The 18,218-nt window shown below is 37.6% G+C and overlaps 1 long non-coding RNA gene across 1 annotated transcript in view; it reads left to right on the top strand.

The window, feature by feature from the left end:
• The window catches only part of LOC108379781 (uncharacterized), a 15,973-nt gene extending 5,773 nt beyond the window's left edge, over positions 1-10,200 (top strand). Inside the window, exons 2-3 of the long non-coding RNA XR_001849511.1 lie at positions 4,183-4,191; positions 10,096-10,200. This is a non-coding gene — a long non-coding RNA (uncharacterized LOC108379781). The remainder of the gene's footprint in view (positions 1-4,182; positions 4,192-10,095) is intronic.
• The last annotated feature ends 8,018 nt before the right edge of the window (positions 10,201-18,218 follow it).

Here is an 18,218-nt window from a genome sequence, read left to right as displayed (position 1 = left end):
TTGTAGATTTGTTAAAGTACGACTTTAACGAGTTCACCCACGACTCTGAACAAATTCTAAAGAACTCAAGTTTTGCGTTTAGAATATGCAGTTTATTTTCCAATAATTTCAATCGAGGACTTTAAAAAATATTTGTTACTTCACGTGGGCTTACAAGCGAACTTGAGCCGTTTTAATTTTCGGCCCTTATATATGCTATTTACATAGTTGGAACTTCACGCTATTTGCAACGGGAATGAAAATAAATTTACATACATACATAATGATGTTCAAAGTAAATTTCAAAGAGATTGAGAATTCTTGTATACCAAACACATTAAGTGCAAAATGCATCATATACATACATATGTACATATAGAATATCAATACGCATAACTAGCGGTGTATCCCTTTTGTTATCAGATTAGCGCCATGCCCTGTAGGAGCAAGTGAAATGTGTCCCTGTAGGAACGGCGTCAACAGCCACTTTATTTCACATTTCATTTGCGCTATTATACTCAGTTTACACTATACACTTCTTCTTCTTCTTTTTTTACTTTCACCTAAATAAGATATTCTAACCAAAATATAATAGCAAATTTCGCTATACCATGGCAGCGCTACTTTTATGGTTTACAGTTATTTTAGCTGTAATTAAAAGTAAGCGTCATGGAGTGCCAAAAGTGCGATTTTTTATTAAAAATTTTCATTATTTATCGAAGTACTGATTTTTATGGAAAAAGCGCCGCATTATTTATCGAAGTATTGATTTTTATGGAAAAACCGCCGCAGGCGAAAATTTGTAATAAAAAATCGCGCGATTTTTTATTAAAAATTTTTATTATTTATCAAAGTATTGATTTTTATGGAAAAACGGCCGCAGGTGGATTTTTTATTAAAAATTTTCATTATTTATCGAAGTATTGATTTTTATGAAAAAAGCGCCGCAGCCGAAGTATTATTATCGAAGTATTGATTTTTATGGGAAAAGCGCCGCAGGCGAAAATTTGTAATAAAAAATCGCGCGATTTTTTATTAAAAATTTTTATTATTTATCAAAGTATTGATTTTTATGGAAAAACGGCCGCAGGTGGATTTTTTATTAAAAATTTTCATTATTTATCGAAGTATTGATTTTTATGAAAAAAGCGCCGCAGCCGAAGTATTATTATCGAAGTATTGATTTTTATGGGAAAAGCGCCGCAGGCGAAAATTTGTAATAAAAAATCGCGCGATTTTTAAAAAAAAATTTTCATTATTTATATATATATATTAAACGAAAGAAGATACCGAAAAGCATTGAAGAGTGCACACACCTTATAAGGAAAAGTGAATTATTACGAAATACTAATACAGTGGCAGCACTATAGCTATTTTGGAATCTCGCGTTTCAGCTGGCAAAGATTGTCAACTTCTTTTTAATAGCAAAATAATCTATCTTAGGTTGATAAAACTATGTGTTTCTTTAACAAATAAGTTAAATTATATATTTTAATAGTGTTTAAAAAGTGAGAACACGTGATTTAGTGAATCTTTGTCGGTGTAATTGCCCATAGAAAACAACGAAATTTAACAAAAGTTTTTTGTTCATAACTTTTAAATGGTAAATAATATTATCTCCCCCCAACCGGATTGTTATTAGGGGGCCGAAACGCGTCGTTTGGCACCCCTCCCGACTTTTCCGGACCATTTTTAGGGGTTGTTACCCTACACTAGAGAATTACCGTTTTTTATACATTTGTGATGTTTTAAGTATACACTTTCGTGTAATTCTGTATTTAATAGCAATATTTAGGGATGCAAACGATGCATCGATGTTTTTGAAACATCGACAATATCGGCTAAATTTTCGTTGTTTGCCATCGATGTTTACAATTTACTAACATAGATGGAAGTTTTACCGATGTTTTAAACATCGACTTTAAGGAGACTCCCCGACTTTCTTTCAGTATGTTTGACTGACCTTAAATTTATTATCCATTTAGATTTTTTATGTTATTTATGGTCTTATATCAATTATATTCAAAAATTTTATTGAGCTTGAGGCCGTTTCTTATGAAAAATGTTATTGAAAATTAGCAATAATTTACAAAAGGCAGAAGTTATAGCTGCTATTTCGGAGATCACCACATCTCAGTGACCGCGATTGAATAATTCTGATTAGTAGATGTGGTGATCTCCCAAATAGCAGCTATAACTTCTTACCTTTGTAAATTATTGTTGCTTGTCCCCAACATTTTTCATAAGAAACGGCCACAAGCTCAATGAAATCGTTGGATTCATTCTGAATGCTAATAACCTAGCCGTTGAAACAGAACCAAAAACACCCTTTAGAATTTCAACAAGATCAGGCCAAGGATCTTTAGGCCCGAACGACGTCACGATGGTATGCATTTTAATTCTACAGGAAAATACATTCATAATTATTAAAGTATTCAATATTGCTTTAAATTTAACTAGAAGTTAACAAATTGCAAAACGTCGATATATCGCTGTTTTTCTAGCGACGTATTTTAGCCTCGATGTTATTTTCTCCGATGCATCCAAACATCGACGTATCGATGTTACTGCTCAAAATTTGTATCCCTAGCAATATTCCGTTGGTGAAAATCCGCACAACAATCTTGCGTAGTTAACAGGAGTGTTCGCTATGCAAAAAATTTGTACAAGTTGGTACCAATTGATACCAAATCGTGTTCGTTTAGCCAAAAACCCAGTAAAACTTGCAAGGAGAGAGCACAATTTGGGGAAGTAGCAAATTCGTGCTGGGAAAATTTTTGCCGGTAAGAATTTTCAAGCAGGATTGTGGCACGCGGTTGCATTTTTGTCAACATTAATTTGAATCGACGAGTTCGTTAAATTTAAAAATGAGCAATCCCTTTGCGATTTACTAATGAAAGAAGTATGTAAATATTCGTTTATTCAATTAATTTAATTAATTCCAAACATTTAAAAGGTACTCGGCTGAAAAAGCTGTATTCGAAATCGGTACGCACTCGACACCACTGACGATGTAGAAAATCCGACAGTGACTTCCTTAAAGAAATTGAAGCGTATGTTGAAGAAAGTTAGAATAAGAAGAAATATAAGTATAGGTCCTGTTTTGGTTTCTACCCGAAATAATTAAAAAAAATTATTATGCTCGAAATGCAACCGTGGACGCCAGCTGGCAGTGAAGCTTGCAAATGTTTGCTAATTCCTGTTCGCGCAAAACTTAATAAGTTTTTCTCTTTGGGAGAGTAAGGTACCTTATTCTCTGAATTTTGTTACTGGCTAATTCTTACTGGCAGTTGCATAGCGAACACTCCTAATATACATTACATGGAGGAATACTAGTGTTGTCACTCTATTAAAAATAAAATGGATCTAAATTGCTGCTGCCACTTTATTAAAAAAGTTTTTGTGCATCCAACTCCTGTTTTCGTAGGCGGCACTCGGCCGCGCTTAGGGATTATAACCCTCACAACGTAGAATTCTTTTTTCTGTGTTGCCAAAGAAAAGGGGCAGAACACCTTTTGCAGAGAACACTTTTCTGCGTAGGCGGCCTTCAGCCGCGCTTAGGCATTATAACCCTCACAACAGAGAATTCTCCTTTCTGTGTTGCCAAAGAAAAGGGGCAGAACACCTTTTGCAGAGAACACCTTTCTGCGTAGGCGGCCTTCGGCCGCGCTTAGAGATTATATCCCTCACTACGTAGAATTCTCCTTTCTGCGTGCGAAGAAAAGGAACATAAATCCCCTTATCACTAAAGTATATTTCTTGTGCATTATTTGGGTGTTTTTAAAGTTGAAATACAAATTGTATTAATAGAGTGGCTGCACCAGTTTTCTTCCATGTTATTTATATTAACTCCACAAGATTGTTGTGCGGCTTTTCACCATCGGAATATTGCTATTAAATACAGAATTTCGCGAAAGTGTACACTTAAAACATCACAAATGTATAAAAACTAATAAATACGTGTTAAATTCAGTTCATTTATTCCATTCATTTGGGTGAAATTTATCATAACAGTGTTGACGTTAATCGATTGATTTTTTTAATCAATTGGTTAATTCGATTAAATTCAATCCGATTCCAGTTGATCATGATTAATTTTAATCTGATTAAACAGTTAATCTTAACCGCGATTAAAAAATTAATTTTTAATCATTAACTGTTAATTTGATTGAGTAGGTTTTGTGATTAATAAATTTATGCTAGAATTTTACTGTGCACACAAGGCCAGTTAATCGGGTATGGCAAAGTCGGTTTTCCTCATAAATCTAAGCAATTTGGTGTGCATTTTCATTAAGATCTATTTTAACAGACGCTAAGCAAACTAGGTTTTAATATCCCTCTGCACAAAGTTCCCTATTTATGTATTACTAATAATAATAATTATTATTTTTTTTTATATATTATGCGTTTTTTTTGAATGGTGATTTCGTTTCTCCAAAAAATGTTGCCCTGCCCCTGTGTAAAATGTGTTTGATGTTACACTAAACCCTGTAGAAAGGCATGTTTTTGCCTTCTTGTCCTTATCTAGCTCACGCATTGCATAATATTGTCGTTTTAAACAACCATCAAATTTTCAGGGCAACCATCTCCCCTGACAAAACTTTACAGGGCAGAGAATGTGCCTTTTTTGCCTTACAAAAGTGCGACACTTTAAGAAACGAACACACAATTTTCTCACCCTTGCCTTGCTGGCAATCAAAAGGCAAATTGTTTGGTAGAAACGAAATCACCATAAGTGTGAAACACAAATGAAATAACTATAACCCGTGTTTGGTTTCAAATTCGGACAAACTAGACCACTTAGGGCCGGTTACTCAATGTCTGGTTAACACTAATCTGCGGTTAAACATCGTTATTGACGACTTCGACTCCATGCATATAAGAGGGAGTCGTTAACGTCGATAACTATGTTTAACCAGAGATAAGTGTTAACCAGACATTAAGTAACCGGCCCTTAATCAGATTTTTATTTTAATTGGGTTAACGATTAATGATTAAAATTATTTAACCTTAATCACAACCGCCGATTAACGATTAAAAAAATGTAATCATTAATCGTACGGAAGATTACGATTAATCAATTTTAGTCGTTAATCGCGATTAACATTTTAATCATTAATTTTTAATCGTTAATCAGATTAACATTTTGCCAACACTGGTGCGGAAAGTAAAAGTGCTTTTTGCAAACAACTCTTTAAGGAATAAAAAATGTTAATTTTCCGTCTCGGATTATTGTTGTTCGCATTAAAACGCGTCGATTGATACCCCTCTTGAATTTTTTTCATCAATATTGGCCTACTTTCGCNATTTATGTATTACTAATAATAATAATTATTATTTTTTTTTATATATTATGCGTTTTTTTTGAATGGTGATTTCGTTTCTCCAAAAAATGTTGCCCTGCCCCTGTGTAAAATGTGTTTGATGTTACACTAAACCCTGTAGAAAGGCATGTTTTTGCCTTCTTGTCCTTATCTAGCTCACGCATTGCATAATATTGTCGTTTTAAACAACCATCAAATTTTCAGGGCAACCATCTCCCCTGACAAAACTTTACAGGGCAGAGAATGTGCCTTTTTTGCCTTACAAAAGTGCGACACTTTAAGAAACGAACACACAATTTTCTCACCCTTGCCTTGCTGGCAATCAAAAGGCAAATTGTTTGGTAGAAACGAAATCACCATAAGTGTGAAACACAAATGAAATAACTATAACCCGTGTTTGGTTTCAAATTCGGACAAACTAGACCACTTAGGGCCGGTTACTCAATGTCTGGTTAACACTAATCTGCGGTTAAACATCGTTATTGACGACTTCGACTCCATGCATATAAGAGGGAGTCGTTAACGTCGATAACTATGTTTAACCAGAGATAAGTGTTAACCAGACATTAAGTAACCGGCCCTTAATCAGATTTTTATTTTAATTGGGTTAACGATTAATGATTAAAATTATTTAACCTTAATCACAACCGCCGATTAACGATTAAAAAAATGTAATCATTAATCGTACGGAAGATTACGATTAATCAATTTTAGTCGTTAATCGCGATTAACATTTTAATCATTAATTTTTAATCGTTAATCAGATTAACATTTTGCCAACACTGGTGCGGAAAGTAAAAGTGCTTTTTGCAAACAACTCTTTAAGGAATAAAAAATGTTAATTTTCCGTCTCGGATTATTGTTGTTCGCATTAAAACGCGTCGATTGATACCCCTCTTGAATTTTTTTCATCAATATTGGCCTACTTTCGCTACAAGTGTTTTTTGCAAATAACTCTTTAATGAATTAAAAATGTTAATTTCCGGTCTCGGATTGTTATTATTGGCGTTGACACGCGTCGATTGATACCACTGTCGAACTTTTTTCGTCCATTTTGACCTGCTTTCGCTAAAGTGCAATACTACCAATTACTCACATAAATGCAACTAAATGCAACTCCATTTTTGCATTAAGAATCTAAAATGCTTTTTCGCGTGTACAGTGGCTAGCTGTGTTTCAGTGATCGCCGATCGAGATTTCATTTATTAGTCGATGTGATGCTGATAGAAATCTGGATCAACTCTATTTGTTTTGTTTCCTAATTAAGTGAAGAAATTTTAATTGACAGCACCGACAAATGAATATATATACAAACAAATTTTTGGTTATGGTTAAAACAATTCAAGTTTTTGTATTGAATATTTGGTTTAAAATTTATTTTTTCCTTTTCAGTAGATACGAATTTGAATAAGCGACTGGAACACGGCTCTTTGTCAAAAGCATACGATTTAGATCTCGCGTAAATGTATATTTGCTAAATGCGATAGCATGAACGCTCTTTGTAAACTTATGTTCGAAAGTGCTAAATGTTGCATTTTAAATGCAGCAAAAATGCTTCATTAGGATATAGTCAAAGCTTTCTAGAAAAAATCGAATTTTGTGTTAATTTGCAAAAAAGCAACGTTCGGGTACTGTTTGCATATTTGTACAACGATTTTGAGGTGCTATGTCCAACGCGTAAAGCTGAAATTAGTAAAGAACGTAAACCAACCGGTACGTAAACCCGAGTCATCTGACACGATCTGTCTTACCAAAGCGCCATGTAAATGAAACCGCAGAATTTTTCTGTAGTTGTAGCCCGTAGCGCAGAAATCTGCGGAATTTAGATTTTTCCGTGTCAGCTGATTTCTCCTTCTTTAGATGGTTGCCACTTCGTCAGTTTTACAGATGGTAAAAAAGATATAAGTTCCTACTCAAAATATGTTTAAAATATTTGAAATTTACTATTGAATAAGGTTTTTGTTGAAAACTAAGTAGTTTATATTTAGCTAAAATCTATTATAGCACGAAAAATTGTAGTTGAAAGGGTAAGTTTATGAAAAGGCATTGATGAGTGGCAACAGTGTAGTAAGCAAACACTAAGGTCCGGTTAAATATAACGACTGCTTTATCGATCACATGTTATATGCGTGATGTCGAAAACGTCGATAATGATGTTTAACCGGCAAGTAGTGATAACCAGACAATGAATAACCGGCCCTAAGGGCTCCAGTAATCGACAAAATTCTGCGTATACAGACTGCGTTTAAGGGCCGGTTACTCAATGTCCGGTTAACACTAATCTGTGGTTAAACATCGTTATCGACGTCTTCGACTCCGTGCATACAACAGGGTCGGTTTCTTCATCTCTGGTTAACACTAAAGGCTCCGTTATGCATACTTGGCATTGCATGCACTGCTATACCATTTTTACGTAGAAATCAAAAACCAACAGACTTCTACGTATGTAGTGCTGTGCGTTCGATAACCGATTACACGCGAGGCTCATTTAACAGATTTCTTATGTGACAGCTCTCAAGCCATGCCNAAGGCTCTGTTATGCATACTTGGCATTGCATGCACTGCTATACCATTTTTACGTAGAAATCAAAAACCAACAGACTTCTACGTATGTAGTGCTGTGCGTTCGATAACCGATTACACGCGAGGCTCATTTAACAGATTTCTTATGTGACAGCTCTCAAGCCATGCCAAGTATGCATAACGGTGCCTTTAACCGGAGATAGAGAAACCGGCCCTAAGTATACGTTCTGCGTTCTCGACTAATTTTAGCTTAAGGCTATCTGCACACTTGTCGTCCAATTATAGTTCCGCTATCGTCTCGCCCTGAAATTTTGAGCCGAGCACATACATTTCAAAGGAGATTTGCACACTTGTTATCGGCTAGTTATCGGCAAATCGTAGAAGATGCAGAAACGGATAAGTACGGCACTGTCGTTTGCTAATCGTTGTGCACGCATTGTTTGTTTACATTTTATGGGGAAGAATTAGTGGAAAAGTTAATATTTGCATTAAAATTGCATAAAAGACACTTTGGCATAAAATCTGTCGAAATTATTAACATAATTCCAAAAAGATTCAATAAATATGAGCGTTTTAACTATAAAATATGACGAACTTGTAAAAAGTCTCTGTGTTCATGCACAAAATACATTTAAAGAAAAGAAAAGAAGAGATATTACTGAAAAATGATGTCTAGAATTGTTGTGCTGTCTATATTTTAAAAATTGCAGGTTCTTGTAAATATTTCGCGAAAATATCAAGGAAAACAAAGTAGAAAGGAATTTAAAAAACACTCATTAAGGGCTTTATTATAGTAAAATTGTTTGATTTTACATATTTTGAAGGAAACGGTGGATTTGTATTGCATTTACAATTACAGCAGCGAACTAAGAGCGCGCTATGGGAATGATTTCACAAAGATATGCGGAGTTGTCGGGCATAGTAACCTTTTAACTGCATTACCAACATACCTAGAATCGCGGTGACAAGAACTGGTAACATTTTTGGGTAATAAAATTTTCCGGTTTGAAAATTTTCGGTAATGTGCAGAATATACCTGTAAGAGTACAACTCCACAGCAAGCTTTTCAGACGTTTGGCGCTTTTTAGGATTTCATCAATAGCTGAATTACACGACATTAAGGGCCGGTTGTTCAATGTGTGATAAGCAAAAATCGGAGGTAGAAGCTCCGGTTAGATACAACGACTGCTTTATCGATCACATGTTATATACATGATGTTGAAACCGTCGATAATGATGTTAACCGGCAAGCAGTGATAACCAGTTATTGAACAACCGGCCCTAAGGTTTTATCTACATAATCTAAACGCGTTGTCAACGGCGAAATGTTTTTTTGAACGCGGCAGCGACATCATGAATTTGTTTGAATTTGACATAAAAGAAGAGGAAGAATCTTATCTGTCGCTAGAAAAATAGAAATAGATCCAATCTGGCCACGGCTATATTTTGGCTAGTCGCAGTGTTGCCGTGTCGTCACCAAAATAATTATCTATATAAGAGTACGTGTTAAAGTAATTTGACAGCTCCGTAGCCCATCGTTTACAATGTGTTTCAAGCTTAAGGGCCAGTTGCTCAAAGCCTGGTTGACACTAATCCCCGGATAAACATAGTTATCGACGTTACAGAAACCGTGTTATATGCATGACCCTAAGACACTTTGGAAATAATTGATGTAATGCTATAAAAATAAATTTTGTTAATTGGGCTGTGTGCGAGTTTGTGTAAATTGCTACCTAAGGGCCGGTTGTTCAATGTCTGATTAGCACAAATCGGAGGTAGAAGCTCCGGTTAGATACAACGACTGCTTTATCGATCACATGTTATATGCATGATGTCGAAATCGACGATAATGATGTTTAACCGGCAAGTAGTGATAACCAGACATTGAACAACCGGCCCTAAATATAGAACAATTTTGATTTTCTCCGAGCACACTGTTCAATCTGAATTGAACTGTGAAATATGAAAGGGCGCGCGTTAAGCGAACAATAAGGGTATATCCTTAAACTCGTAAAAGCCTCGCGAACCTTGTAAAGCTCGTTAATTTACGAGCCTCATAAAAGAACTGTCAAAATCTGTGTGGAGCTCAATTTACGGACCCCTCGTAAAATTACGAGGCAAATTTGATGCGCAAACGACCTCGTAAACTTCAGTGTTACCGAGGGGCCGAAATTTATATACTAAAATGTATGATAAAATAATAAAAATAAATGAAATAAATAATACGCGAATGAAATGAATGAGCTTCATCCACTAACTGCACAGAGAGTATTTTAGCCAAGAGTGATAGAGACAAGACGGCGGGATGTTATGGAAAATACTACGAAACAAAAATTGCTTCACAAAATCCTGATTGATCTGTCAAACAGTCACTTTACGCACCTATTTACACCTTTTCACATAGGGAGCGTTCCCATAAAAGCCTCGTAAACTTACGAGTTTTATACAGTTTAAGACTTTACGAGTTTAAGGGAATCCCCTAAATGAGTTTTTTTAGAGGTTTTAAGTAATTTTTATTTTTTCTATGGCACAGAAAAGAAAATATTCAGAAAAGTGTCAACATAAATATCTTTGATTTTGGTAAAAGTAAAGAATAAGAATGGGCTAGAAAAGAGAAAAAATATGTGTGGCTCGCCCCTTATACTTGATTTTGGTGGTATGAGTTTTGTTTAGCTGCAAATTAAAAGGGGCGGTGTAAGGGGGTGGTAAAAGTGGAAGTTTACATTTTTTCAAAAGCTTATTTTTCAAAACTTATTAAAGCGATTTTCAAAACGTGGATATTGATGGAAAGGTAATTGAAATACCTTTCATTAAGTATGTACACCTATAAAAAAATATATATACTTATTTCCAGAAAAAAGAGATGATGTCTTTTCATATCAAAATGTATGCTTTTCTTAAATAAATAATTAATCAATTGTAAGATGTGTGCATCAGAATAAAACAATATTAAAGAAAGGAGTGAAAATTTGGAAAAAACCTATCTTTTAATAAAGTCAATTACCAATTTTTTTAAGAAAAACATACATTTTGATTCAAAAAGATATTATCTCGTTTTCTTTTTTATAAGCATTTGAAAATAGTGAAAATTGTAGTTTTACCACCCCCTAGCACCGTCCCTATTAATTTGCTCCAAACATTTTTTATACCATTACAATCAATGGAAGAAGGCGAACCATGTCCACTTTTTTCTTTTTTTTTCTAGCTCAACGGGCTCAATTTCTCACTTATACCCAAACAATTTAGGTTGTCAAATGAACTCGCACAGTTTTAGCAGTTGTTTTTCTAAATTGCAGCAGTGTTGGAAATTTCCAGTGGAATATTAGTTTCTTCTTCTTATTTGACGCTGTAACCGCCTAAGCGATTTTGGCCGAGTCCAAAACAGCACGCCAGTCATTTCTCTTCTGTGCTAACTGACGCCAATTGAAAATGCCAAGTGAAGCCAAGTCCTTCTCCACCTGGTCTTTCCAACGCAGAGGAGGCCTTCCTCTTCCTCTGTTCCCAGCATCGCGGCCCGCGTTGAATATTTTCAGAGCAGGAGCGTTTCTGTCCATCCGAACGACATGGCCAAGCCAGCGGAGCCGCTGAATTTTAATTCGCTGCACTATGTCTATATCGTTGTAAAGCTCATACAGCTCATCGTTAAATCGTCTGCGATATTCGCCATCACCAACGCGTAAAGGTCCGTAAATCTTTCGCAGAATCTTTCTCTCGAAAACTCCAAGAGCCGCCTCATCAGATGCTTTCATTGTCCATGCTTCCGCGCCATACACCAGCACAGGCATGATGAGTGACTTATAGAGTGTGATCTTTGTACGACGAGAGAGGACTTTACTTCTCAATTGCCTACTCAGCCCAAAGTAGNTAATGCTGGTTCCCAAGTAAACGAAATTCTCTACTTTCTCGAAATTGTAACTCAACAGTGACGTGGGTGCCAAGATGCGTATGATCTGACTGTTTGTGTGATGACAGGAGATACTTCGTTTTGTCCTCGTTCACCACCAGACCCATTCGCTTTGCTTCTCTATCCAATCCCGAGAAGGCAGAACAGACGTAGCCCTTGTTTTTACCGATAATATCGATGTCGTCGGCATACGCCAGCAATTGTACGCTCTTATAAAGTATTGTGCCTGAGCGGTTCAGTTCTGCGGCTCTTATTATCTTCTCCAACATAAGATTAAAGAAATCACACGAAAGGGAGTCCCCTTGTCTGAAACCTCGTTTGGTATCAAACGGCTCGGAGAGGTCCTTCCCTATTCTGACGGAGCTGGTGGTATTGCTCAACGTCATTTTACACAGCCGTATTAGTTTCGCGGGGATACCAAATTCAGACATCGCGGCATAAAGGCAACTTCTCTTCGTGCTGTCGAAAGCGGCTTTGAAATCGACAAATAGATGGTGTGTGTCGATCCTATTCTCGCGGGTCTTTTCCAAGATTTGGCGTATTGTGAATACCTGATCTATGGTGGATTTTCCAGGCCTAAAGCCACACTGATAAGGTCCAATCAGCTCGTTGACGGTGGGCTTCAGTCTTTCGCACAATACGCTCGATAAGACCTTGTAACCTATGCTTAGAAGGCTAATTCCGCGGTAGTTGGCGCGTATGGCGGGGTCGCCTTTCTTGTGGATTGGGCAGAGCACACTTAAATTCCAGTCGTCGGGCATGCGTTCATCTGACCATATTCTGCATACGAGCTGATGCATGCACCTCATCAGCTCCTCGCCGCCGTACTTGAATAGCTCGGCTGGCAGGCCGTCAGCTCCAGCAGCTTTGTTGTTTTTCAGCCGCGTAATCGCTATTCGTACCTCGTCATAGTCAGGCGGTGGGACAGCTACTCCATCATCATCGACTGGGGACTCGGGTTCGTCTTCCTCACTACTTTCAGCGCTGCTACCATTCAGTAGGTTATAAAAGTGTTCCCTCCACAATTTAAGTATATTCTGGACATCGGTCACTAGGTCGCCATTGTTGTTCTTACAGGAGTTCGCCCCGGTCTTGAAACCTTCCGTAAGTCGCCTAACCCTCTGGTAGAATTTTCGGGCGTTCTTCCTGTCGGCCAGCATCTCAAGCTCTTCGCACTCACGTATTTCGGCCTCTCTCTTCTTATTGCGGCAAATACGTCTCGCTTCCTTCTTCAGTTCCCTATAACGGTCCCACATGGCTCGCGTTGCGCCCGATCGCAGCGTGGCCCTGTAGGCGGCATCTTTTTTCTCTGCGGCTTCTTGACATTCCTCATCGTACCAGTTGTTCTTTCGGGCTCGCTGAAATCCAACTACTTCTTCGGCGGCGGTACTTAATGATCGGGAAATGTGGTTCCACTGCTCGCGTACGTCGGATTGTTGAAGAGTGCTCTCAGAGAGCAGGTGTGTGAGTCGAGTGGCGAATAGATTGGCCGTCTGTTGTGACGTTGTTTTAGGTACTAAAACTTAGGTTGTGTGTTAGTTTAGGTACTAAAATTTAGGTCAGCTCGCATACAGCCTTAGGGCCGGTTACTCAATGTCTGGTTAACACTAATCTGCGGTTAAACATAGTTATCGACGTTACCGACTCCCTGTTGTATGCATGGAGTCGAAGACGTATAATATATATATATATATATATCGAAAATACTTTTCAATTGTGTATTTAAGTCAACGACATTAATTCCATTGACATTATGGCACGTCACCATAAATTTTTACGTATTAACTCACAGTTACCATGTTGATATGACGCTTCAATTCGTTCTAAGTCATACCATGTTATTTGAACACACATATGTAAACTTATTCTTAAATCAAATTGAAACTTTTAACGGTGCCACCATAAATCACATTTTGAATGTGAGTTAAGAGTTGTTGAATCGTGTTAAGAGTGCATATAAACATGGGATTTGTCCACACGGTTGTTTCATGCAATTAATGTAATCAATAGCTAAAATCCTTTTTTCATGGCTTTTTGAGTTTTTAATTATTATTTTTCCATGTTTATTATTTTCAAAAATTGACACATGTATTAACAGGGTTGCTTGGGGATGAACTCTGTTTGAAAGCGTGTTCGATCGATTCATTTCTCTTGTTGCATAAAAACACTTTCATTTGAAGCGAGGTACACTGACACGAGTTATGTCGATACTGAGTTTGATGCCATAAATATATTAATTATTTGATTAATAGATATATATTAAAAGTACTTTATATGCACATGAACATTGCAAGTTAAGTATATCACACACAATACACGTGATAAGTGGCATTTTGTATAAAACTTTGGTGGTAGTAGTGGAGCAAGAAATTGGTAAATACCAGTGCGCAAAGTAAAATTTTTGGCGAAATGGCAACATTGCGAACAGAGTTGTATGAACCTTGCAGTGTTGCCGTTTTTATACATATGTATTGTGGCGAATACTACGGCAACACAAAGCGAACAACGAGAAATAGGCAGAATGTTCGAAGAATGACGTAGAATGCTCCACAAAGAGAAACGTCAAGTTGGATGAACACTGCGAACAGCGAGAGAAAGAGAATAAGCGATAAACTTCAGAATGTTCTAGAGTTGCCATAAGTGCCAGCGCAGGTATATAAGGGCGCCGCCACCGCGAGGTGAGTTAGTTACGAGTTACAAGTCAGCAAGCTACAAGTAAAGTGAGCGGAGAATCGAGTTGCGAATAAGCAAGCTATAAGTTTAATTGTGTTAACAAGTAGTAAAGCGTTGTTATTGCTTTAACAAGTATTGTAAAGTGTTTTTACTGTATTAGCAAGTATTGTAAATTGTTTGTTGTACAATAAAGTTAATTGTACTACAATTCGGTCATCGTTAGCATTTATTTAACAATCCAGCGATACGAGCCCGAGTATATTTGGGTAATCCCTCAAGGTTTCGAGGATAATCGTAACGATTGGTGTCAGAAGTGGGATTGTTAAATAAATCCCGAAATATAAACTACTGAAAATGGCAAAAATTCAGGATCTAAATATTGAGGAACTCAAGCAGGAGTTGGAGAAACGAAATTTAGCAACCTCCGGAAGAAAAGTGGAGAGGCTATGGAAAAGGAAGGAATCGACGTTGACAAACACGACTTCCATCGTGAGGACGACGAGGCATCCTTGAAGGACAAAGACAAGGAAGAGGTTGCTGGTTCATCGAATGATGTGCAGAAGACATCAGCGAAGCTTGAAGAGCAGGGAAAGGCTCCTTGTGCGTCAACGGCTATGACATGAACATGTTGTTGGGTGCCATATCACAGATTTCATCCCAGCTGCAAGTGCAGGAAACACGCATGTCCTCGCAACTGGAAGCACAGAAAACGTACATGTCATCGCAGCTAGATGAAAAGATTACTCAGCTACAAGAGAATTTATTTAAAGATAACGCGGAACTCAGAGAGAGACAGGATAAAATCGAGGAACGACAAGATAAAATCGAAGAGCTAATTCAGGAGAAAGTCGAGGCTAAGGTAGAAGAGTTGGAAGGTCGCCTCCGAGATATGCAGTTGAATCGCCCACCTTCTTCGAACAGCGCGCCCAAGGTAAAGACTCCATCCTTTGACGGCACGATTCCTTTCCAAGTCCTTAAGCTCCAGTTTGAGAAGACAGCTACAGCAAATCACTTGAGCATGGAGGATAAATCCGCGGCACTGGTCGTTGCATTAAAAGGACCTGCAGCGGAAATCTTGCAGACTATTCCTGATTGTGAAAGGAACAGTTACGATGCGTTAATGGGTGCAGTGGAAAGACGTTATGGTAGCGAGCACAGGAGACAGATTTACCAGATGGAGCTGGAAAATCGCTGCCAGAAATCCAACGAGACTCTACAGGAATTCGCCTCCGAGGTTGAAAGGTTGGCTCATTTGGCAATTGGAGATGCATCTGGTGAGCACCTCGAAAGAGTAAAAATCCAGAGGTTCATCAACGGAATGCGGGACGTGTATACCAAGCGCGAGACGTATGCAAATCCAAAGCCAACATTTGCTGAAACGGTCTCGTATGCTCAGACACGTGAAACGGCAGCGCTCCTAAGTAGACCAGCCTACAAAGCCCATCGAGTAGAAGTGGAAACACCTGACGTGATGAACGAGATCCTGAAAACACTCAAGTCGATGGCAGATAAGAATACTCCTGGTGCAACCGAGAGAAAGGATGGTGCTAGGAAATGCTTTAATTGCGGAAAACCAGGCCACTTCGCCCGCGATTGCAGCGCAAGTTCCAGTAGGCTCAACCACTCAGCAGGACGCAAACGCAGGGCTGAGGGAGACGAATCCAACTCAAATCAGTCGTTAAACTAAAACGTGCCAGCAGGAAGGGCCGCGTGCTGGCTCCAGAAGTTGAAGGGCCCATAATCTCCGTCTCACAAATTGGCCGGAATGCGAGCAACCTCACTATTGGTGGATGTGTGAATGGGCAGGAGCGAGTGCTGACAGTGGATACTGGAGCGTCACATTCCATTATTCGACCTGATGTGACTACTTTTTATGTGAAGCCACTACCTGGAGCAAAGCTGCAGACTGCAACTGGTGAGCGAACCCAAGTGTTAGGAGAAGTACTATGCGAGGTAATAATCGACGGGTTGGCCTCGTACACGCAGTTTATTGTCGCAGACATCGTGGATGAAGTCATCATCGGTGTGGATTTCCTACTTGGGCAAGGCATGAAGATTGACCTCCAGGGAATGATCCTAACCTATGGCGACAGGAAAGTGCCACTTAGGGTTGGTTACGACAACCAGTGCTTCAGCAGACGGTTGGTCTTAGAGGAAGTGCCGAAGATTCCACCAGAAACAGAAGCGGTTAGTTGGGCGGAGGTTGGCAGTGATGGAGACGGAGTGGTTTCGTCAGGAGAAGGAAGCGGTTCACTGATAGATTTGGCTCACAAACGCCTCTTTAGACAGTCGGAAGTTTTTAGTAAATCTGTAGACAAATTTCTTAAATATATTTTATGTCAAAATATATTGTAAAACTACACTTAAAATCTCTTAAACATTTACTACTCCTGGTCAGTTCACTAAACTCTCATCCTCTGACGAATCGTTGAACCCCAGAACTTCGTTGTACTAATTTTTACCACGTTTTTATAGACTTGCTTTCTTTTTTATTTCATTTTAATTTGCACAAATTTACATAAACATGTATAAGCACACTATTTAGTTTGCTCGATTTGTAAACAAAGCTTCTCAGCGGTGAAAAATATGGTAATTCTCTAGGGTAGGGTAACAACCCCTAAAAAAGGTGCGGAAAAGTCGGGAGTGGTACAAACAGACGCGTTTCGGCCTCCTTAATAACAATCCGGAGGGGGGGAGATAATATTATTAACCATTTAAAAGTTATGAACAAAAAACTTTTGTTAAATTTCGTTGTTCTCTATGGGCAGTTACACCGACAAAGATTCACTAAATCACCTGTTCTCACTTTTTAAACACTATTAAAATGGTAATTCTCTAGGGTGGGGTAACAACCCCTAAAAAAGGTGCGGAAAAGTCGGGAGGGGTACCAACCGACGCGTTTCGGCCCCCCTAATAACAATCCGGTTGGGGGAGATAATATTATTAACCATTTAAAAGTTATGAACAAAAAACTTTTGTTAAATTTCGTTGTTTTCTATGGGCAATTACACCGACAAAGATTCACTAAATCACGTGTTCTCACTTTTTAAACACTATTAAAATATATAATTTAACATATTTATTAAAGAAACACATAGTTTTATCAACCTAAGATAGATTATTTTGCTATTAAAAAGAAGTTGACAATCTTTGCCAGCTGAAACGCGACATTCCAAAATAGCTATAGTGCTGCCACTGTATTAGTATTTCGTAATAATTCACTTTTCCTTATGAGATGTGTGCACTGTTCAATGCTTTTCGGTATCTTCTTTCGTTTAATAATGAAAATTTTTAATAAAAAATCGCGCGATTTTTATTAAAAATTTTCGCCTGCGGCGCTTTTTCCATAAAAATCAATACTTCGATAAATAATGAAAATTTTTAATAAAAAATCGCGCGATTTTTTATTAAAAATTTTCGCCTGCGGCGCTTTTTCCATAAAAATCAATACTTCGATAAATAATGAAAATTTTTAATAAAAAATTGCGCGATGGTATAGCGAAATTTGCTATTATATTTTGGTTACAATATCTTATTTAAATGAAAGTAAAAAGAAGAAGAAGAAGTGTATAGTGTAAACTGAGTATAATAGCGCAAATGAAATGTGAAATAAAGTGGCAATACCAGCGATTTGAGGTTATAATAATTTTAGCAGGCGCAAAGTTTGTTTACTCTGTTTTATTAACGAAATATATAAAATGAAAGTAAATAAATGATTTGGTTTGCATAAAATAATAACCGGAAACGTTTTAGTAGTGTTTTAAAAGTGGAAACTGGTGATTTAGTGCATTTTTGACGTGGTAATTGCTCATAGA

This window comes from Rhagoletis zephyria, unplaced genomic scaffold (genome assembly GCF_001687245.7).
Source record: "Rhagoletis zephyria isolate East Lansing unplaced genomic scaffold, Rhagoletis_zephyria_1.1 Rzeph_scaffold_00124, whole genome shotgun sequence".
In the NCBI taxonomy this organism is placed as follows: domain Eukaryota; kingdom Metazoa; phylum Arthropoda; class Insecta; order Diptera; family Tephritidae; genus Rhagoletis; species Rhagoletis zephyria.
The sequence above is the reverse complement of the archived record's forward strand: the minus strand, read 5'-3'. Positions and strand labels throughout refer to the sequence as shown.